The sequence below is a fragment of the Sciurus vulgaris genome (assembly GCF_902686455.1).
Source record: "Sciurus vulgaris genome assembly, contig: HiC_scaffold_238_arrow_ctg1, whole genome shotgun sequence".
NCBI lineage: Eukaryota > Metazoa > Chordata > Mammalia > Rodentia > Sciuridae > Sciurus > Sciurus vulgaris.
This window is the reverse complement of record NW_027632819.1, coordinates 2,167,553-2,191,808: the sequence shown is the minus strand read 5'-3', so window position 1 is coordinate 2,191,808 and position 24,256 is coordinate 2,167,553. Positions and strand designations below refer to the sequence as shown.

Sequence of the window (24,256 nt, the reverse complement as noted above, 5' to 3'; positions counted from 1 at the left end):
AGTGTATTGTTCTGTATTTTGAGGTGACTTGCATCAGAAAATGATATGTGAACATGAAAAATGCAAGTGGGCTTTTCTGTCTAGGTTTTCTGAGAGAGGACCATGTGGGCAGAGATCACTCCCTGTCTTCTACCCAAGCTTACTTATACCTGATGTGTAGCATGTGTGAGAAATAAACCCGTGTTGCTCTAAGACACTGCTAGTTTTTACCAAAGCATAATTGAGTATTTCCTATAAAATTATTATCAAAGTAGGGCTGTCATAATATAGAAACCTGAACTTTGTGGTATTGATGTAGAAATTTGAATTTGGTAAAATGCTTACTAGAGTTTGGAAGTATAACAATCTGTATATTTTTGTGGTAAAATTTTGAGAAATGTTGCATGCAGTGATTTAGAAGAAAATCATGAACCAAATGAATTTGTAACTCTTAGGGAAGAGGTTTTAAGCAAAGTATTAAAGATGCAAGATAGCTTCTATTGATTGCATTTGACAAGGTATTACATGATAGAGGCATGCTCAGAAAAGAGTTTGTCTACTTAAAAGAAGGGATTAAATTTTCTGATGTTTTTAACAAAGTAGTACTGACAAACCATTAGCCTGGAATAAAAATCACTGATAACTCATTGAGGCTTGAAATAATGCCATATAATGTCAGAAGAAAGGAACTAAGAATTTTCAAGAAGGGTGTGTGCATCTTGGGTGCTGACTTTACATGTGGCTGAAGAAACTATGGGAAGAAGTCTATTCTAAAAGGTAGAGCCAGGGGACATGAATAAAAATGGGAGAGTGTTACACTCAGGAATTAAAATCAGGACCTAATCAACAATAAATTTTTATCTCATGTAAGAGGTGATCTGCCTTGCAGATTTCATTAACTGTTAGGCACCAGCATCTTCTACATTATGTCTTCTATTTTTTACTTTTGGAATGTGAGTATTTATTTGGGTGATCCTATTCTGCTTCACTTGTAAATTGGGTTTTTGGGACAGATAAGTAGCATTTGTAGTTATTAAACCCTTGGATCTTTTAGAGGTCACATCCAGAGTATGGTCATACCACTCCTATCACCAAAAGTCTTAAACTTTGAGTTTCAAAGCCATGAGTTTTGTATTATCCCTGGGGAAAGGTGGTAGTATATGTTGCTTGTGGAGGAAAAATGAGAAGGATATTTGTGAAATGTAGGGTATGTTGTAGTAGTCATCTTTACTGTTCATCCAGTTGTTCCAGTTCACTCCATTTTGGGTACATGTTAGGATTGCATTTTCATGTACCTTTGAAATTAGATGGATCTATTTATCTTATATTGGTTTATAAAGTGTGAGTGGCAATATATCACTTCTGGATAAAATTTTGTGAGTTAATGTATACGTACGTTGTAATGTGCTCTTTTTCCTGACTTGGAACATAGAGCTCAGGTCCTGTATGCCATCACCTGCTAACCATCTAGGAATCACAGTGAGAGTATTGTTCTTATTAGCCTAGCATGACTGATAACAATAGTTTTTGGTTTAGTGGGTCTTGAAATTTAAAAATATCTGCATATATAAATTATGTTGATCTCATTCTTACTATAAGCTTAGCCACTCCTTTAAAAATGTAGTGCAAAACCTATACAGACCTGAAATAACATTGCATTGATCCTCTGGGGTGTAGCTTCTGAGGTACTGGCTGAACCTCCTTAATTACTTCTTAGTTAATATAAGCTTTCCTGCCTTTGGCATAAGTCAGAAAAATTCCTCAGAATTGGAAACATTTTACCAGCTAACTTTAGAGTGAAACAAATTAGTCACAACTGGAATTAGTTTTACAAAACCAGATTCAGTATGAGACTAGGGATAATTTATCAGGTGAACTTAAAATAAGAAAAGAGCAGCTAATTTAACAATTAGTTTGTTTGTGTTATTTTAACATTTAAAGAGATTTGAATCCAAATCTATACAGATTATATATGTAATTTTCATTGTTAAATAGTTTAGCATTTATTGAGTGAATATATATACTTGATACTTTATGTAGAATAAAAATTCTACTATACTTGCTATGTAAATTATTCCAAAGCAATTTGATTTTTACCCTCAGTTACAAACAGAGATGACAAATTCAAGCTGATTCAGGAAATTATTTATTTAATCAGAGAGAGATAAAATGTGTACAAGCAATGAAATGTCTTTTTGTACAAATCAGACAAAATGTGTCCAAACAAAAATGAAATGTTGTATTAGACAAAATAATTTCAGGCTGAAGTAATAATTTCTATAAACAATGTGAGCTTCACATAAACATTAACAATTCAAATAAAATGCACCTCTTTATATCAAGCTATTTCATTTTTCAGTGATATATTGATATGAGTTACAGAAAATGAGATTCCACATGTGCTTCCATGTCTTCCTCTTGGATGGAGCTAGGGTAATGTGTATGCATTACAAATATATGCATTATATATGCATTACAAATATATGCATATTCCAATACATATCTAGTTTTGTAATTATGTATACCAAAAGCATGAGTCAAGAGCTGTAGCATCCCATTCCAATCCAGCACCACAAGGTCATTCTAGTTTTTACTTACCATATTTGTGAGTCCCCTTTCCTACAGTGAGAAGCTTCGCTACCATTACCCTTAACATATTTGCACATTAGAGGAATCCCATTTTACTGAAATCTGTTCTGTTTCTGCTGCCAGCCTCATTCTCCTGCAAGACTGTGCTCTTCTCTGTCTGCTGCATTTGCCTGTTTAGACTCTGACATCTGTTTCATGTTTCCTTGCCAGTGTTCCCTGTGCTGCTGGCCTCCTTACTTCATGACACAATGCACAGGATTGTAACCTCAAAACCCCACTTTGCATGGATAACTATCTTGCTAAACTTTTGGACATAACCATTTAGGAAAACAGGAGAAACATAAATTTGCAAGCTTAAATGGAATAGTAGGGTAACATTTTGCTAATATTACACTTGAGGTTATTAATCTGAGGGACAGAATGAAACATGTGGTTATTTGGGGAAGAATATCATAGGTATGAGGAACAACAGGTGCAAGGGCTTGGAGGCATGAACGTATAATGTGTCAAATGCATTACACTGTCATGTACAGCCAATTAAAACAAGTGAAAAAAATAAAAAAAGTAGGGAGGCCACCATCACTCAAGTGCCATGAGCAAGGGAGAGAGAATTAGATCAGGTCAGAGTGGTGCTCAAGGACAAGACTCTGTAGAACTTGGTAAAATGTTGTCATCTTGGCTTTTATTTTAGTGAGCTGGGGTACCACAGGAGGATTTTGAGCATTCAATCATATGATCTGATTTGTGGTCTTAAAGAAATGCATTGGCTTCTGTCCTGTGAATAGACTGTATATGTGTGTGGAGGCAGGGAGTGGGAGAGAGGGAGTTTGAAACAAGAACAGCTGAGACTCTATTAGAGTAGTCAGAAAAGACATTAGACCAAGTGTGGTAGCTGTAGAGCTGCTGAGAACTGGTGAGGTGTGGAGCATATTTTGAAGATATACCTGATGGGATTTGTGACCATTAGATGTAGATTATAGAAACCAAAGCAGCAATAGTAATACCACAGTTTCACTGACTGGTAGAATGGTTGTCATCACTGAAATGGGACAGCATGTGGGAAAAGCATGTTTGGGTGAGGCTATTAAGATTCTTATTTACTAGTAAGATGAGAACTAAGATATAGTAATGGGGAGGCCATGACTTAGGAGAGCTGGATCAGTGTAGTGGAGGGGACATAAACTTAATTGGAATGGGGTTCCAAGAGAACAACAAGAATAGAACTGTGGAAAGATCCATACTGGACATCTTTCAGAAGACTTCTGATACATTATTGAGGGTGGTGTAGAAAGCAGGACCAGGGGAGTTCACTTTGCTAAAATGGGAAATATTAAAGTATGTTTTGGTGTGGATGGAAAAATCCAGTAGAGGAGGGAACAGCAGGAACCATGGCCATTATTAGGTAACAGGGAACACAGTCTGGTAGACACTTGGGGAAGATCAAGCTTTTAGAAGCATGTAAAATGTATCTGTAGAAGTATAGGAGAAGATGGAGCATAGGAACACAGAAGGAGACTGGTGCTCATACCTGGTAGTGAGAATTTGAGGACATTCTTTTCTAATTTGCTTCCACCCCACCCCACTAGGAAAAAGGGAAGCAGTGTCATTATTTAAGACTTTCTAAAATCAAGACATTTCTGAAAATGAACCCAAAGAAAATCAAAGGATCCTGATCATGCTCAGGCACTGCTCACTCAGGGCAGCAGCACTTGCCAGGCCATAAGCATCTGGTCCTCACTAAGAATAGCAAATTTATTGATGTAATGTATTTTATGTGCAAGTGCTTTCCATGATGTAGTGTATTATATGTGCAAGAAATTCATTACAATGAGAAAGTACACAAATTTGAGTAGGACCTACTTAAAAGACTAACATAAGAACAATGAGATGCTTTCTTATTCCAATTTCCACCTCTCCCCCTGCATTTTGGTGGCACTGGGGATTAAGCGAAGCCTTGCTCTACTAAAAACACATACTTAGCCCTTTTGATGTTTTATTTTGAGACAAGGTTTGGATAAGCATCCCAAGCTGAACTTGTGATTCTTCTGCCTGAGATTCTAGAGGAACTGGGATTATAGGCATGCATTACTGTGCCTAGCTACACACTTCCTTTTTATTGAGAGAAAGTGGATTTTTAGAAAGTATGCTGGAAAATGTACACAGCCTGTCTTATGCAACTCACAGTGCTTAGTAAAAACTGATACAAACTTTCTAGAAGGATATTGAAAATATATATATATATATGTATATAAAGCTTAAGCATAATTTTTCCTCTCGGATAATGTCAGTTTTGTTTATGTAAATAGATTGACAAATCTCACAATTCTGGTTATATAAAAGTTCATATTCACTGTAAACAGTTCATACAATTCATTATGATTCATGTAAATTAGTCAAAATTATGCATACTTAAATCATTTGAACATTTTTTTATTGTAAACAAATGGGATACATGTTGTTTCTCTGTTTGTACATGGCATAAAGGCATACCATTTGTGTAATCATAGATTTACATAGGGTAATGTTGTTTGATTCATTCTGTTATTTTTTCCCTCCCCCCCTTTTCCCTCTATACAGTCCTTCCTTCCTCCATTCTTGTCCCCCTCCCTAACCCTAACTCTAACCCTAACACTAACCTCTCCCTCCCCCCATTATGTGTCCTCATCCACTTATTAGCAATATCATTCAACCTTTGGTTTTTTGAGATTGGCTTATCTCACTTAGCATGATACCATCTTTATATAAATAATTGATAAATGTAATGTGTTTGATTTGCCAGCAAGGATGTTCTTCCAAACTCTAGGAAACAAGAGAAAGTGATTACAGCTCTAGTTTGTCTTGCCATTGTAACATTTCTTCCTCCCACACTCTTATGACCTGTGTCCCAGGCTGTGAAGATGCCATCATCACTGTGATGAACTGCCTAGACCACAACAGCTCTTTTCGGAGATCTCACTGTCCCAGGCCTGTAGCCAGGCATGAACAGTCCACAGCTCAGAACCCACAGAACCAGCTTTTATACTGTTGACTATAACTCGTGCTTAACAGATAACACAAAAATCAACCATCATTAGTATTTTAGTCCACCCCTTTTCCTTCTTTCTCTATCACTGCTATCTTGTAATAAATCTTTTAAAAAACATTCAGCTTTTGCACAAAATATGGCATTTTAATTTTCCTTCCAGTTTGGGAAACTTCTGAAAACATTTTTTAATAGCAATCAGATATGGCATTGGAGGGCATACCAAAATTTATTTAAGTAACCCATGATATTTTTGAACATTTAGGCTGTTTATATCACTTATTTCTTTTGCACTGTTCTTATGCAAGTGTTTCAAATGTGAAGGTGGGAGGCTTAAAGAATTGATCTTGACAGGAACCACTGATGGTAATCAGAGATGGGCAGATGGATTCAGTTATAAACTCATCTATTGCTTGTCTAGATATTAATATTATCCCTGTGACAACTCTAATATTAAAGCTCTGTTCTCATTCAGACATAAGGACAGGGGAATCACAGAATAGTGGCACTGATTATATGTTTTTTGGGGGGATGTCTTTGCATAAAGCCAAAACAATTTAAGTTAATTCAATTTTGTGAAAATGACTTCATTTTCCATCTGCTATGCTACTAATGACAGATAGAGGGCAGCAGAAACCAGGAACAAGCAGGAAAAGTATTGACTTGAATAGATTTAAAGACTGTCCACTCCTGAGAACCATCTGTTCCTGGCAGAGATAGAAGTTTGGGTTCAAGAATTATGCAATAAATGCTCTAGTCACTAAGTGGAAAGGCCAGTGGATAAAAAAAAAAATACCAATAGTGCCATAAAGATTGAAGGGCATAACATTACTTGCCTTGCACCTTCTGGAGGACTGATACAATATACTGAAGACTGGGAAGAATTACCAAGTATAAACCAAAAGCTGTGGACTACTAGGTGTCTAAGCAAGGTAAGGTTGCAGTTCAAGGTGTGGTCAAGTTTGAAATGTGCATATTCAGGAGTCAAGATATCCTTAAAGAACTGGGGTTGGGAAGGGTATTACATCATGGCTCTGACATGACCTGAGCAGACACACCATTTAGAGGCCACAGGAAAGGGTCAAAAGGGAACACATTGGAAGGGCCCAAGAAAGTGAGGCATTCCAAAGCTATAAGAAGGGACAACCTGTTAGTAAGACAGTCTCCACCTACTGGTGGCAGAATACTGGTCAGGAATCCTGACAGTGGATTCCAGGTCTTTACTAACTAGCATATGACTGTGAGCAAGTCATGTCCCTTTCTTCAGCCTCTAATTTTCCTGGACACGTTAGAGAATTGCAGAAGGGATGGATTTTAAGATATGTAAGATATTGAAAGTTCTATGACTAGGGGAATTTGTGATTAGTTTAATCAAAACCATGAACCAGTAACACTGTGTAGACTGAGCTGGGTAAAAGTCCACATGACTCGTTGCTTAGTCTCTGTAACTGTCCTAATGTGACTGCTGAGAGTGTTGCAGACCCACTGAGCCTTTGTGCATATATGAAGACCAGAAACCAGAATACCTGACATTTCATACTGTGGATTCATGTAAGATAAAGAAGGAGAAAATTTCTAGAATCCTTTGATCCTTTTAAAAATAGACTAAGGTGTGTTTTGGTGAAATCCTTAAAGATTTTGTTAAAGAATTACAAAAAAAGTCATTATTTCAGCTTAAAATCTTTAGTTGTTGACACTTTGGGTTATGGACGTAGGAAAACTTTAAAGTATCTTGGGGATATTTTAGATTTCTATAAACAGTTTGTAGTATTGAATTCTTAAGTACTGGGTCATGGTAAACACATTGTCAAAATGTTTGTGAATTTTTTTTCTTCAGCAATCACTATATTATTAAAATGACTTGATTTATGTTTTCAAATTTATTTTAAATTTATCTGTAACTTTATTCAAATGAGAGTTATTAATATTCAAATTTTATTTCAGGAACACTTTAGTCAATAAATTTGAGGAGGCTGTTTATTGTTATTATACTATAATAATTTTGATACTTTCTTATGAGTTCAAATGAAGAAATATAAAATGTAGATATTAAAAAATCAAATGACTATAAAACTGTTTAGAAATAAAATCAAATCTGCTTTTTTTTCTTCTAAGCTAATACAAAAGATTTAAAAATATGATTAGAAGTGATGCGTAATCAAATTGATTTTTGAAGCTGGAAAATATTGTAGACATTTTCTACTATGAGTGATCCTCAACATTTTCACTGCCAAGGGTTCTTTTAATTATCATTATTTGTTTTTTCTCTAGTGATTCAACATTGTAAAAAGTTTGTCTACTCTTCACCACCAAAACTACTCTTTCATTTTAAAAAATTGGAAGCACAACTGCTGATCTCTATAACTTGAATTCAGAAATAACATCAACCTGAGGTGATGAATTTGAACCAAATAAAAAATTCTATTAATTAATGTAGACTCACTGTGAATGAATACATTAATTATATTGAGATTTTAAAAAATTAAAAATTACTCCAAGTCTTTTACAAACCCTGAGGACCTACTGATGCCCACTGACTTCCAAAGATTTGACCTATGATTTCTTGTCCTTATGATGGAGTAAAAGTAATGCACATTCAGTAGAATTTGATCCAGTACTTCAGAGTTTGAATTTTAATCTTTTCCCTGGACTTGCAATATACAATACCATATTCTCTTGTTATGCTGGACAGTGGCAGCCAACTATAGCTCCCACTCAGCATAAGATCACAGGGGATCTGTGATCACAAGGCACTGTGTTGTTAAGCTATGATGTTTGGCAGGTTAGCTGTATTAGATGCAGTTTTTGCTTACCTGGTGGGTTTTTAGGACGGGGCTCCATAGTAAGCTGAGGAGCAACTTCTTTTCCTTAGTCCTCTTAATTGGCAAACAAATAGTTCAGTTTCTTATTTAAAGACTCCCTGATTTAAGCCAGTGCTGTAAATACACTCCCAGGTGTTCCTTCCTTTTTAGACTTTATCATTACAGCTTATGGTAATGAATGAAGTTAAGTTCACATCCCAAATGGTGAATCTAGAGATTTGAATTGTTTTCTCTTAGATTAAGAAATCTAAGTTTAGAAGATCTTACAGGAATCAAATTAAGAATTATATTATGTTCTTTTTTCCTGAAAAACAAGTTTTAAGGTGATATTTCCTACTGTTGTTTTCTTCTTGAAATCTTTCAAGAATAATGGTTGACATTCTTTGGAATGTCATTTCTTTGTCTTAGTAGTATGTGAGTGTCACTGTCATTTCATTACATGTACTTTATTAATGAGTAGTTCAATTTTACAAATGATTTTCTGATAGTGTAGAAACCAAACACAATATTGGTGTCTTTATTTGCTGGTGACACAAGAAGTTTCCCCTGTCCATGCTGTAAATTACATTACATAAATTTAATTTTTTTAGAGGTAAGCAGGTGAAATTATTTTCAGTACCCCCAAATTAGCAAAGCATTGTTTATCTGCTCTTTGTTTTTTTTTTCTAAACAACTTTATCTTGTTTATTTATTTTTTTAGGTGGTGTTGAGGATTGAATGAAATGCCTCACATGCGCTAGGCAAGCACTGTGCAGCTGAGCCACAAACAAAGCACTGTTTATCTGTTCTTTCCATTCAGAGAAATGGCTTTCACTATTTCTTTCCTTACAAATACATAGTCAGATCTATTTCTTGCCATCCCTACCCTGGTGCCTGGAAGTTCTCTGTCAAAAATATCTATATTTTTTAAATTAAGTGAAAATATTATCTTGGTGGGTTAATGGAGTGATTTGTTATCAGCATATCCAAATCCACATAATCTATTTTGTTAACTAGGTGAGTTATCATAGAGGAGGGATGAGAAATAAGAAATATCAATTGGGAAGGAGTGGTGAGATGAAGAATAATAGAACTCAGAATGCCCGAGTGACAATGAAGGAACAGGGGCCTGGAGTTGGAGTCAAAATAACCAGCTCTCGTTGAGAGATGACATAATGACACAAAAAGCAGTTTTGCTTCTTTTGTAGTTTTTTCTGGGTGGTCTGACAATGATGTTTGTATTCTGAGGCAAACCAAGCCTTTGAAGACACATTATTTGAAAGCCCCATGTTTTCGTATCTGCCTCCAGCACTACTGACCTAGCAGGGAGACAATTTTGTTAGACTTTGCTTTTAATATTATGTTTATCTCTAGAGTAAAATGAAAATTTAATTTAGTGTTTTTAAACGACTTGTTTTTAGGAAAGACCCTTTCTCAAAAAGCACCATGGGCTTACATCCAGTAAAAGATAAAAATAATTTTGACTGAAAATTCTTGACCCTCTCATGTAGTTGGCTAGTGAAAAATACAGCTAAGAAGCACGTTTCCTTCTCCTCCTGAGATACTCAATTCATAAAGAAACATTCTTGGAAAACTGAAATTAAACCTAAAATAAAAATGTTTTCATTTTTCTAGTTAGTTATAATAGGGATATCCCTGACTTTTAATCAGACTTTTGATAAGCTAGGAATGTCCATGCACTGGTGACAATATTTACAATTATCTTATAAGTTTATGATTCCTGTCACTGAGGGGTCAAATACCTCAGAACTTCAGTATCACCTAGAATAGTACCTGGTACCTTTCTGGAACCTAATTTTATCCTATTTATCTATCTATTTAATGTCTGAGTGAGCTTGTGTCCTTCTTCTTCAAATTCTAAGTATAGTGCAAATCAGGGATTGGCATGGGAGGTGAGAAAGATGTTTGTCCCGACCCGCAGGACTTCAATAGAAACCTGGAGGGGGGAGCAGGGATTAAGAGAGACAAGAGACACAGGAAATGGAGACAAGACAAAAGCCTGATCAAGTCTCATTTATTAGGGGAACAAACACAGCTAATATAAAGTACAAAAACCAATCAGAGAAAAGCATGCAAAGGCAAGACTAGTCTTGCACCAGAACTCGAATAAGGAAGTGTAGTTGGACAATCATGAAGCACCACTCAATCTAGTCTGATGCACCTGGTATAGTCTGACAGGTGTGTAAAAAGGTAGAGGCATGCCCCGTCAGCATCTGGCAGGTGCCATCTTAGCTCAGCATGAGGCAAGGCAGGTGACGTGACCATGAGTCAAGGTGCGTGACCTTGAGGCAAGGCAGGGTGTGTGACCTGCTGGCTCTGGACAGAACCCACTTTTTTATTTTATAGAGCTGGAATGACAATCCCTCAGGAACTGTGCCTGTCTTAGGTTGTCCGGGCCAGAGCAGCATCCTTACCAGTCATTGGATAATGAGGCTCTAGCCCTCATTTCCTGTCTTAGGTTGGTATGCACTCCCATGAATCTTACCTGTCATTGGTTGACCAGTTCAGTGCACAGGGGTGATGGTCTAATACGATCTAATATTGATCAAATGTTGCACCATCACAATCCATCATCTCCAGTCGATGGTAATGAACCTGGATAGGTTTTGCCTGTATAGCCTCAATTTGAGCTTTGATGAAAGCCATAATCTTCTTGAATATCAAAGGACCTATAGATACGACTAGCAGCAAGCAAAGGAGGGGACCTAAGAAAGGAAGGACATAGGGAAGGAGTCCAATGAATCCAGTCCATAGTGGATTATCAGCCAGTGCTTGTCGGTGTTTTTCTAGGTCTTCTTGCAGCTGTTTGATCTTTTCCTTAAAGATTCCTGACTTGTTGGCATAGAAACAGCACTTCTCGAGCCTTAGCAGGGTCCTCAAACCCTGCATGGCTGTAGCAGAGCAGTGAACAGGCAGCCATCATCCAGAGAAGCAATGTTTTGTTCATTCCTGTGGAAGGAAAAGAAAAGACTCTCAGGGATGATTTTTGTCCCTGGAGGAGGTAACTTCATTAACTTGGCGTACAAGGTACTCTGGCAGCCATCTGGCTGCATCAGCTTTTTGAGTGAAGATGCAGACTGAACCTCAACCTCAGATTAAGACTGGGTCTGGACCATGCCATGAACCATCCAATGGATCTTTCCATTTTACCATGGCAAAATGCTTTTGAGATTCCGGGTGCCAGAAATGATCAGCGGCAGATTTCCCATGATCATCCATTTTTAAAAAATTGAGAATGAGTAAAGCATGATTGAGTATATTATGGGGAGAACCCTTGATTGGTGAGTAAAGCATGATTGAGTATATTATGGGGAGAACCCTTGATTGGGTACCATTCCCCCTTTTTTATTTTATCAATAGTAGTTTTAAGAGAGAGATGTGCTCTCTCGACCATTCCTTGGCCTTGAGGATTATAAGGAAGTCTGGTGACATGTTGAATTTATAATTTTTCACAAAATGTTTGGAGGGTTTTTGCTGTATATCCAGGGCCGTTATCTGTTTTAATTTGTTTAAGTATGCCCAAGACTGAGAAGCAATGTAATAGATGGGCAATTACGTGTTTCGTTGCTTCTCCAGCCTGAAGTGTAGCCAATATAAATCCACTAAATGTATCTATGCAAACATGAATATATTTTAGATTACCAAACTCTAAAAAATGGGCAACGTCCATTTGCCACACCATGTTAGGAACAAGGCCTTTAGGATTAACTCCTAGATGTGGAACTGGTAGATGAGTAGCACACGTGGTACAGCCTTTTACTATTTGCCTTGCTTGTTTCCTAGTGATTTTATAGAGTAACCTAAGAGAGCGGGCATTTAAATGATGTAGGTTATGAGTGTCTTGAGCTTGGTTAATATTATCTGAAAAAGCTACTGCAACCATTTTGGTGGCTGTGTCAGCAATTCTATTGCCCTTATCCAACGGCCCTAGAAGGCCAGAGTGAGCTCTGATGTGTTCAATAAAAAAGGGCTCCCCTCTATTATGGATGAATGTCTGACATTGAAGGAACAGTGATGCTGTTTTAGAAACATGTCTGATCTGAGAGACAGTTTCAAGGAGTGGCACTGAGTGCGCTAAGTAGGCAATGTCTGTGTAGATATTAAGGGGTTGATTGGGAAAGGCAGATAAAACTGCAATAAGAGCTTGTAATTCAACAAGTTGGGCAGATGTGCATCTCATCTGGAAAGTGACAGTTCTATCAAGGAAGGTGTAAGCAGCTGTTCCTGTCGATGACCCATCAGTAAAGACAACAAGAGCATTGTGTAAGGGCTCCGTTCTAATAATATGAGGGAACAAAAAAGGATGTTGTTTACAAAACTGAACCAATTTATTTGGTGGATAATGATTATCTACATCACCTGTGAGTGAGGCACAAGCTATAGGACAGGTGTCAGCATTTTGTAACAGCCAATTGACCTGAGATCAGGTGTAGGGTTGAATAATCTTATATGGCTCTATTCCAAAATATTTTCTAGAATCTTCTCTCCCCATGATAATCAGATCAGCTACTGCATCATAATAAGGCAATAGCACTTTTTTGGGTGGGGAAGGAAGATGAATCCACATAAGATTATCTTGCCAGAAAAGACCCGTTGGAGTGATGGAAGTGTTAAATATAATGAGCATTAAGGGATAAGAATAATCAATATTGGTAACAAATTGACTTGCAATAGCATCCTCCACCTTTTAAAGAGCAGCTAATGCATCAGGAGATATAGTCCTGGATGATTGTGGATTAGGGTCTCCTTTTAATATCTCAAACAATGTTTTAACTCCCCTGTGGTTAATTTAAGGTATGGTTGAAGCCAATTTATATCACCTAAAAGCTTCTGGAAGTCATTAAGTGTATTTAAACGATTTTCTCCTCATTGTTGCCTTTTGATTAATAATCCTAGGCCCATTGAGCAGGAAACCTAGGTAAGTATAAGGGTCTTGTAGCTGAACTTTTTCTGAGCAATTTGTAATCCTACTGTAGTCAGCTGCTGTTTAAGCTGTGTGAGACATAGTAATCCCTCTTCTCCTGATTGTCCTGCTATGAATATATCATCCATATAATGAATAATATACATTTGTTTCCAAGAATCTCTTATAGGCTGTAAGGCATGAGCAACAAATTTTTGGCATAAGGTTGGACTATTAGCCATTCCTTGTGGCAATACTTTCCACTGATATCTTCTCATAGGTTCTCTAAAATTTAGATGGTAGACTGAAAGCAAATCTTTTTTGATCATCTACATGTAGAGGGATAGTGAAAAAACCAGTCTTTGAGGTCAATAATTACCTTAAAATATCCTTGAGGGATGGCTACAGGAGATGGTAGCCCTGGTTGTAGGGCTCCCATAAGCACCATAGTGACATTGACAGCCCTTAAGTCCTGTAGTAATCTCCATTTACCAGATTTTTTCCTAATTACAAATATAGGAGTATTCCAAGGAGAATTACTCTCTATGATATGTCCAGCTGTTAGCTGTTTCTGCACTAACATTCGAGCAGCTTCAAGTTTTTCAGAAGTTAGTGGCAATTGATCAACCCAAACTGGTTCATCTGATTTCCAAGTTATTGGATCTGCACACAGTTGCAGTGCAGGCATGTCAATGGCCAAAATAAAAATTTTCCCAAGGCTTTTCTGTCAATCTGTCCTACATTGGGAATGGGATGTAAAATAGCATTTTTGGCCTTTCCTATCCTTTTTTCTGGTGTATATCCATGAGATATCATTTGGACAGCAACAGTTTCATTGGGGCTGCACATGATTACTTTCATCTGACATAATAGGACTCTTCCCCACAAATTAACAGGCAAATGAGGTATGATATAAGGCTTAATGAGACCTGTGTTATTTTCTTTGTCTCTCCAAGTGAGGTATTTAGAACTGTGCTTTGGATTTGTACTTTGATCAATACCCCTAAGATTAGTCATAGTTTCTGTGGTCAGCCAAGAAGAAGGCCAATCTTCTTGTTAAATTATGGTCACATCTGCTCCTGTATCTATTAGACCTGTAAAGGACTTGCCATCTAGCCATAAGGTCAAAGAAGGTTTTTGATCAGTTATATGTTGTACCCAATATACATTAGAGGATCCAAAACCTGCATTTCCTCTACTAGGATTTTGAACTGAGTATTTGGTTGGACTAATGGTAACAGTATCAGCTGTGCTACTCTTTCTCCCTGAGTAACAGTAATAATGTTGTTATCTGTTTTAGCCATGATCTTAATTTCTCCCAAGAAATCTTGATCTACAACTCCTGGGAGTACTTGTAAACCTTTCATGGTAGAACTACTTCTTCCTAAAATTAAGCCAAAATAACCTGAGGGCAATGGGCCAAAAATCTCAGTATTCAAGGCTTGTGGTCCCATGTCAGGAGTTAATATGACATGGGAGGTGGAACTGAGGTCCAATCCTGCGATCCCTGGGGTTGCTCACCTGAAGTTTGAAATGGATTGTTGTTGCTGCTATTGGCTGGAATGAAACTGATTGCCCCCTATGCTTGTTTCAGGGTCTGAGGCTGGCCCCTCCTCCCGTTTCCCTGATGTGTCGGAAGGGGATTTCCCTGATTGTCTCTTTTGGACTTGCATTCATTAGCCCAATGTTTTCCTCTCTTGCACTTAGGGCAGAGACCAGGAATTTTGGCCTTGAGAGTTTATTGTAAATCTGATCTGCACTCTTTGGCAAAGTTTCCACCCTTGCCACATTTAAAACAGGCCCTTTTGTTTTTTTTTTTTCTTTATTATTAAGAAAGTCCCTCACTGTCTTTCTACTAAAAGCAGCTGCCATTGCTAAGCCCTGTTGATAAGAAGGTCCTATATCTGAGCACAGATGAATATATCCTGTTGAATCTGTCTTCTTTCTATATGGTCTTATAGTGGCTTGGCATGTGTGATTGGCATTTTCATAAGCAAGTTGCTTGACATAGTCAACACCTGCATCAGAACTGCCAAAAATATGACCAGCTGTTGTTATAAGTCTGTGAACAAAGTCAGCAAAGGGCTCATCAGGGCCTTGTTTGACTCCTGTAAGAGACATGCTGATGTCTCCCTTAACAGGCAATTTTCTCCAGACCTTAGTGGCTGCTGTCTGTATCTGAGCATAAGCTCCAGGGTCATACTGCATCTGATTGTCTGTGGTTTCATAATCACCTAGTCCAGTGAGTATATCAAAAGTCCACCCATTTCCTGCTTGTTGATTTCTTTTAGCTGTCTCTTTGCAATTTTTCAAATATTCAGACTTCCAAAGCAAGAAGTCACCCCCAGTCAGGGTGGCTCTAACTAAAGTATTCCAATCCTGTGGTGTTAACCAATTTTCTGCTATGGAGTCTAAAATAGCAAGGGTGTATGGCGCTGTAGCTCCATAATGAGAAACAGCAGTTTTTAATTCTTTTATGATAGTAAAATCAAAGCCAGTGTGGTGCCTCCAGCGTTGTCCCTGGTTATCCCTTGCCTCAGTAACAGGGAAAGCACTTAGCGGAGGGGGTTTTAAATCCCTGTTGATTAAGGGAACTCCTCGTCTTGGACACTGTTGTCCAGATAGAATTTCAGGGCAAATATCCCTTTTAAATCCATCAGGACTGGGCACTGATTCATTGCCTGTCTTTAATTTTTGTAACCTGGTAATCAGAGCTTGGTATTGTTCCTCTAGATTTATTTGTTCCTCCAAATGTTTAATTTTTTCTTTAAGGTCTTCTTTTGGATCTATCACCGCCACTGACATAGGAGCAGAGTGTGTGTGATAGGGAGGTGGTTATGAGAAAACGGACTGTCCTTGTTTAAGCAGGCCCTCAAGATTAGGATATTTTGAGGCTTCCTCATTTATGAGGTCCAAATCAAGTTCCTCATCATATATTTTATTCTCATTTGAAGAGTCTTTAAAACGAGTCAATGAAGGATAAATTTTAGGTGGAGCTTCATTCTGATGTTGAGTTTTCTTTTTAACATCTGTGCTGCCTGCATCTGGAAAAGGACTTGTAACTTCCTCATCTTCACTCCCAAGGGAAATAAGATCTACCTCTCCCTTTTCCTCGGAGGGCTCTCCCTGAAGATCCTGTTTTGATGCTGCTTTTAAAATGTCCTCTGTCTGAGTAACTGCTGCTGCTATATCAGAATTATTTGTTGTATGTTCTAAAAGTTCCTTTATGAGACTCCAGTAAGCAAAAGCTGTAATAGGAACTTTATCTGGGCCAAACGTTCTGTGAAAATCTTCCAAAGCATCTCCCACCCTATTCCAACTTCTTATATTAATGCTTCCTTCTTGTGAGAATCATGGACAGGTGTCCTTAATAAGGTCAAAAAACTTAAAAAGATCATTACTCTTAACCTTTATTCCCCGTGTCTTTAAAGCCTCTTTTAATTCCTTAACAAAAACTTTATGCTTACTTAAATCTTGTCCCATAGTTAGGTGCTACTGTACCTTTAAGAACGGCATGGCAGTCTCCCATGGCGAACTTTCTTGAACTGACTTTCACATTTTGTTTCTGTGGCCGAATATTTACACGCCTCTTCCATTGAGAACTCCTTGTATCCAAAGCCACATCATTGGGTGCCAAATGTCCCGACCCACAGGAATTCAACGGGTACCTGGAGGGGGGAGTAGGGATTGAGAGAGACAAGAGACACAGGAAATGGAGACAAGACAAAAGCCTGATCAAGTCTCATTTATGGGGGAATAAACACAGTTAATATAAAGTACAAAAACCAATCAGAGGAAAGCACATGAAGGCAAGACTAGTCTCGCGCCAGAACTCGAATAAGGAAGTGTAGTTGTCCAATCATGAAGCACCACACAATCTAGTCTGATGCACCTGGTATAGTGTGACAGGTGTGTAAACAGGTATAGGCATGCCCCGCCAGCAACCAGCAGGTGCCATCTTAGCTCAGCATGAGGCAAAGCAGGGGGCGTGATCATAAGCTAAGGCTCCTGACCCTGAGCCAAGGTGCGTGACCTTGAGGCAAGGCAGGGCACGTGACCTGCTGGCTCCGGACACCAAGGGACAGCCGAATATCCATGTACTGATTCTTACAGTTTTCTGGAACAAGGATCATGAGCAATGGCTTTCCTAACATCATAGCACCTACCGAACGACTTACACTTTAAACCAGCTGATTCTGAAATATGCAACACTAATCATTGGCTCTCCCAATGAAGAGTTCACCACAATCTCAGAAAATTAACCCCAAAAGGTCAGTGAATATTCAATTGTGAAGACCCTATATAGGCAAACCAGAAGGGGTTCCATAATAACCCACATTTTAATAGAATTACTGAGAAGAGAAAGCATACCTCAAGCATTTGCAAAGCGTCCAAGCCACATTCTTTCTTCATATGTTTCTATCCCCCACCCACATGCCATATTCCTAATGTCTCTGGTTTCCTCCTTCTGGTGTGAGATCCTGGAACGAGTTGTTCTGTGTCATTCCTCACCCTCCAAAGCACAAGGCATTCATTCCCAGATCCCTGGGAAAACATGAGAGCAACTCACACCTTGAGGGGTTGTTATGCTTCACCCAATTCTAGGCTGCATCTCTTGAGGAGGTCCATCAAAATTAACAAGAGTGCATAAAAGACCTCCATTTATCTTGACACTGGAGCTCCAGTGATATTGGGAGAGTAGGTGGTAAATCCCCTGTGATACTCCTGAATGCTACCTACCATGGCTGACATCAATTCAGCCACAAATCCTACCATTACTCATCAAGAAGTCATAAGCAAGCCACTGCAAGCCAAACTGTCAGAGAAACTCCAGGGACAAGAGCAGCTGTCTTTTGTGTTCACCTCTGGGTTTTCCAGTGGACATTGAAGTTCACGTGGAAAGTGCTCAGGTGTGGAAGTCCCCTTCAATGGCAGAGGGTATGGGAGTATATCCAAGGCATCTGGAGGGAGCCAGGTATAAATGTGTTTGTGATTTTGATTTTCCTGCCACTGAAAGCTGGAGAACTATGCACAGGGTCGAAGTTGCTGTGGAATTATTCGCATAAGCGTAATCATGAGGGATCTCTGTCCTATGGAGTGTAGAGTGAGGTCGTGGAAGTGGTACTCTGAAGAAATGGAGGTGAGTGCGCAGCACTGCTCTCTTGGAGCACATTTGCAAAGTGAAGGTGTCCTTGGAAATGGGTTGCAGTTGAAACTGGTGCTTTTTTCCACAGTTGATTCATTTTGTGAGGAGAGCAGAAAAGAAAAGTAAGAGGTGAGAGGATGGAGGGTTAGAAGACTCCTATTCGGTCTGATTTATTTGTAATCTCCATAGTCTAACAGTGCAGGGGTCTCGAACCGAGGTCTATGAGCATGGGAGGCAAGCTCTCTTCGTGATGGGCTATATCACCAGCACCCGATTGCCTGCTCTGAATGACAACACTTGATCACTTACAGTCCTTGTAGGTGAAAACATATGCAGACAAGCAAACAGGACCAAGTCAAACTGATGCCTAAGGAATTCTTAATCCTCTTGTTCACCACAATCAGGCAAGGTTCTCTTTTGCATGTCAATATCAAAGACCAGAGGTGTGTCCTGAGGTACAGGTATTTCCCCTCTTCACTTAAGGAGTAAAATGGATGTAACTGAAATCTGAGCACAAATTTGTATCAAGGATCCTAGGAAGCCAGGGGCAGGGACAGAGGCAGGGCTATGTGGGATTGAGAATATTCTGAAGTGGTGACTAGGAATGGACACTTTGGGGATTATTCGCATATGCAACCCTCAGCGGTACATTCACAATCTACTGATTAGTACCTCGATCCTATTTTTTTCTTATTTTTCCTTTGGTCATTTTCTTTTGAAAAATTCTAAACAGCACAGCCCTGTGCATAAGGGACAAGGCAGGTTTGGTGATGGATCTTGCCCATCATCTGAGGAAAGGGTGAGGTAGAGGAAATTGTTGCTGCTGTGCTACACCTTTTTCCTTCAGTGAGGGGGTGCTTCAGCATTTCAGTCGGATGCTGTTGTGAGATATAACAAGGCAAATGCAAGTGTTGATGACCCATGGGGTCTGGGGTCCCAGAAGCATAACCTGGTGGCAAAAAGAAAACATTCCTCATCCAGTTTCAGTTTTCTGCTCGTGATGTTCTCAGTTATTACTCTCAAGATTCATTACAGAGAGATCATGGCTGAAAGTCATATCCTTGATCCTACCTACATTCAGGTGCCTTCACTTCCATTCAGAAAAACGCATAAATTGCTTACCAGTTCTCCTTTGATATGAGAACATTTCATGGGAGAAACCCTCATCGAAGGGGATGAAGCATGCTCTTGACAGCTACGTTGTAAATGGCTTGGGGGCTTCTAGGCTCCGGTAGGAGAAGGCACATGGTTACACTCCCCAGATGGTTGTGAAGCCTAGGGCAATATTAACGTTGAAGACTGGCTCAAGTGACATGGCGCCTGCACTCCAGATTCCAACTGAGGTCAAAGAGGAGTGGCCCTAGAACACGGTGGCGTCACGGATCCCATGGCACCCAGAGGCCATTCCCTTCCTGGAAGATTCAAGCCCATATTCAAGACTAGCAGTGGCTCAGCTGTGAGGTAAAGACAATAGGCTAAGGGAGCGGGTGCCAGGGTCTTGTGTTTTTAAAGAAGCGAATCTAACCTCATTGCCTGGTCAAGTAGAAACCAGGCTGTAAGTGGTATGCATCCCCGTGGGTGAAATATCCCTCGGTATACAGGCAGGAGACCAGGGTTCCCACTGAAGCCTAAGAGCTTGCACTTCCACACAGGCAACCTAGGTGGCCCTGTGCTCCATTGGCCCCACCATTCACACTGACAGCTCGCTCACCTGGCTCTACTGCAGGCTATTTGCCCCAACAATGTCCAGTGGAACAGGCTGTGACCTAGGGGTGCCTGAGAAGACTTGGCTCAACAAGCTTACCATCGACACCAGTGGATTTGCGCTCCGAACCCACTCCTCCAGGACTGGCAATGCCGGGTTTTTTCCAGAGTCAGGAATCTAGTCTGGAGTCCTCGCAGCCACACAGAGAGATGGGTGGTGAGCGCTCAGCTCAGTACACCATGCAGTGTAGCGCGGGGGCTGAAGGGATCATTGAATTGGGACAAATCACATTCCATCTGTTGGGGTTCCCCCACTAAATTAAAAAGTCTGCAAAGGAGAAGGCTGGAATATAGGATGTGCGTGTTCCACATGAGGATGTTTGTCTCCTCTGGTGGCTCATGAAGGAACGAGGGAGTCATTCACTCAGCATGTTGAATGGAGAACAGGATGGACTTGACAAGAAAGGAGAGTTGTTCTGTGCTCGCTCCGATTGCCAGGGCAACAGGCTTGGCTGCTCATTATGACCCCACTGCTCCCAGAAACTTACCTGGTGGGATTTTTTAAGGGAAACATCAAACCCAAACCACCCCAAGATGCAGAAATATCTTGCCTATTGCATTCACAAAATGGTTCATCTTCTTGACCAGACAAATGCCCCTCGGTCCCAAGGTTCTGTTGCCATATTGCCAGGAGTCCTCCAACCAGCCCAGGGAGGGAGCAGATTACAAGCCCGTGAATGAAATAAAAGCCTGCTGAAGGCATGATGAGCACAGTTTCACAGCGCATAATACCATCTTTGAACCTAGGCCCTGCTGCAAGTGGAATGGTGCAGAGTTTCCAAACTCAATTTTCTAAATGAGAGAGTAAGGGCTTTGGGGGGCGAAGAAAAGCTGGAGAGCATCTTTCTGGAAAACAAATTCAGAGAAGAGACACTATGAAACTCATCATGGTTCATGTTCAACCCACAAATTCCTGGACATATAACAGCCTCATCATACACTACTAATTCAGGGAGTAGATATTGTCCGTTCATTCTGTTTGCAACCATACACACTGACACTAATATCATTGCAAGTACATCCACAACCTGGAAATGTTGTGTCTCTTTCTGTTGCTCCCAAGGGACAGCCGTATATCCGTGTACTGATTCTGACCATATTCTGGCACAAGGATCATGAGCAATGGCTTTCCTAACATCACAGCACCTACCCCATGACCTACAATTTAAACCACATGATTCTGGAATATGCAACACTAATCCCTGGCTCTCTGAATGAAGAGTTCACCACAATCTCAAAAAATTAACCCCAGAAGGTCTGTGAATATTCAATTGTGAAGACCCTACATCGGCAAAACCTGAATGTCAAACCAGAAGGGGTTCCATAATAACCCACATTTTAATAGAATTACTGAGAAGAAAAAGCATACCACAAGCATTTGCAAAGCGTCCAAGCCACGTTCTTTCTTGATATGTTTCTATACCCCGCCCAATGCCATATGCCTAATGTCTCTTGTTTCCTCCTTCCGGTATGAGATCTTGGAAAGAGGTGTCCTCTGTCATTAATCATCCTCCAAAGCACAAGGCATTCATTCCCAGATCCCCAGTAAACATGAGAGCAACTCACACCTCGAGTGGTTGTTATGCTTCACCCAATTCTAGGCTGCATCTCCTGAGGAGGTCCATCAAAATTAACAAGAGTGCATAAAAGGCCTGCATTTATCTTGACACTGGAGTTCCCGTGATATTGGGAGAGTAGGTTGTAAAACCCCTGTGATACTCCTGAGTGCTACCTACCTTGGCTGACATCAAATTAGCCACAAATCCTACCATTACTCATCAAGAAGACACAAGCAAGCCACTGCAAGCCAAACTGTCAGAGAAACTCCAGGGACAAGAGCGGCTGTCTTTTGTGTTCTCCTCCAGGTTTTTCAGTAGACATTGAAGTTCACGTGGAAAGTGCTCAGGTGTGGAAGTCCCGTTCAATGGCAGAGGGAATGGGAGTATGTCCAAGGCACCTGTAGGGAGCCAGTTGTACGTGTGTTTGTGATTTTGAATTTCCGGCCACTGAAAGCTGGAGAACTATGCGCAGGGGCAAAGTTGTTGTGGAATTATTCACATAAGCGTAATCATGAGGGATCTCTGTCCTATGGAGTGTAGAGTGAGGTCGTGGAAGTGGTACTCTGAAGAAATGGAGGTGAGTGCTCAGCACTGCTCTCTTGGAGCACATTTGCAAAGCGAAAAGTGTCCTTGGACATGGGTTACAGTTGAAACTGGTGCTTTTTTCCACAGTTGATTCATTTTGTGGGGAGAGCAGAAAAGAAAAGTAAGAGGTGACAGGATGGAGGGTTAGAAGACTCCTATTCGGTCTGATTTATTTGTAATCTCCATAGTCTAACAGTGCAGGGGTCTCGCTGTCTTCGTGATGGGCTATATCACCAGCACCGGATTGCCTGCTCTGAATGACAACACTTGATCACTTACAGTCCTTGTAGGTGAAAACATATGCAGACAAGCAAACAGGACCAAGTCAAACTGATGCCTAAGGAATTCTTAATCCTCTTGTTCACCACAATCAGGCAAGGTTCTCTTTTGCATGTCAATACCCAAGTCCACAGGTGTGTCCTGAGGGACAGATTTTTCCCCTCTTCACTGAAGGAGTAAAATGGATGTAACACAAATCTGAGCACAAATTTGTATCAGGGATCCTAGGACCCCAGGTGCAGGGACAGAGGCAGGACTATGTGAGATTGAGAATATGCTGAAGTGGTAACTAGGAATGGAGACTTTGGTGATTATTCACATATGTAAACCTCAGCGGTACATTCACAATCTACTGATTAGTACCTCGATCCTATTTTTTTCTTATTTTTCCTTTGGTCATTTTCTTTTGAAAAATTCTAAACAGCAGAGAACTGTGCATGAGGGACAAGCCAGGTTTGGTGATGGATCTTGCCTATCATCTGAGGAAAGTGTGAGGCAGAGGAAGTTGTTCCTGCTGTGCTATGCCTGTTTCCTTCAGTGATGGTGTGCTTCAGCAATTCAGCCGGAATCTGTTGTGAGATATAACAAGGCAAATGCAAGTGTTGATGACCCATGGGGTCTGGGGTCCCAGAAGCAAAACCGGTGGCAAAAAGAAAACATTCCTCATCCAGTTTCAGTTTTCTGCTCATGATGTTCTCAGTTATTACTCTCAAGATTCATCACAGAGGGACCATGGCTGAAAGTCATATCCTTGATCCTACTTTCATTCAGGTGCCTTCACTTCCATTCAGTAAAACGCATCAATTGCTTACCAGTTCTCCTTTGATATGAGAACTTTTCATGTGAGAAGCCCTCTAATTGAAGGGGTTGGAGCATGCTCTTGACAGCTAGGTTGTAACTGGCACAGGGGCTTCTAGGCTCTGATAGGAGAAGGCACTTGGTTACACTCCCCAGAGGGCTTGTGAAGCCTTGGGCAAGATGAACTATGAAGACTGGCTCAAGTGACATGGCGCCTGCAACCCAGATTCCACCTGATGTCACAGAGGAGATGCCCGAGAACACAGTGGTGTCACGGATCCCATGGCAACCAGAGACCATTCTGCTCCTGGCCACTTCAAGCCCACATTCAAGTCTAGCAGTGGCTCAGCTGTGAGGAAAGAGGATAGACGAATGGAGTGGGTGCCAGGGTCTTGTGTTGTCGAAGTAGTGATTCTATCCTTCTTACCTGGTCAACTAGAAACCAGGCTGTAAGTTGTATGCAGCCCCGTGGGCGACATATCTCACCATATCCAGGAAGGAGACCAGGGTACCCACGGAAGCCTGACAGCTCACACTTCAACACAGGCACGCTAGGTGGCCCGGTGCTCCTTTGGCATCACCATTCACACTCACAGCATGCTCACCTGGCTCTACTGCAGGCCATTAGCCTCTATAATGTCCAGTGAAACAGGCTGGAAATGAGGGGTGCGTGAGAAGACGTGGCTCAACAAGCTTATCACAGGCACCCATGGATTTGCACTCCGAACACATGCCCCCAGGACCCGCAATTCCCGGGTATTTTCCAGAGTCAGGAAAATAGTCTGGAGGCCTGGCAGGCACACAGAGAGA

At 40.3% G+C, this 24,256-nt stretch overlaps 1 pseudogene across 1 annotated transcript in view; it reads left to right on the top strand.

The window, feature by feature from the left end:
• Window positions 1-20,347, top strand: part of LOC306652473 (ankyrin repeat, SAM and basic leucine zipper domain-containing protein 1-like) — an 80,289-nt pseudogene extending 59,942 nt beyond the window's left edge. The window contains exons 12-13 of the transcript in view: window positions 18,333-18,455; window positions 20,123-20,347. The product of the transcript in view is annotated as an ankyrin repeat, SAM and basic leucine zipper domain-containing protein 1-like (transcript). The remainder of the gene's footprint in view (window positions 1-18,332; window positions 18,456-20,122) is intronic.
• The last annotated feature ends 3,909 nt before the right edge of the window (window positions 20,348-24,256 follow it).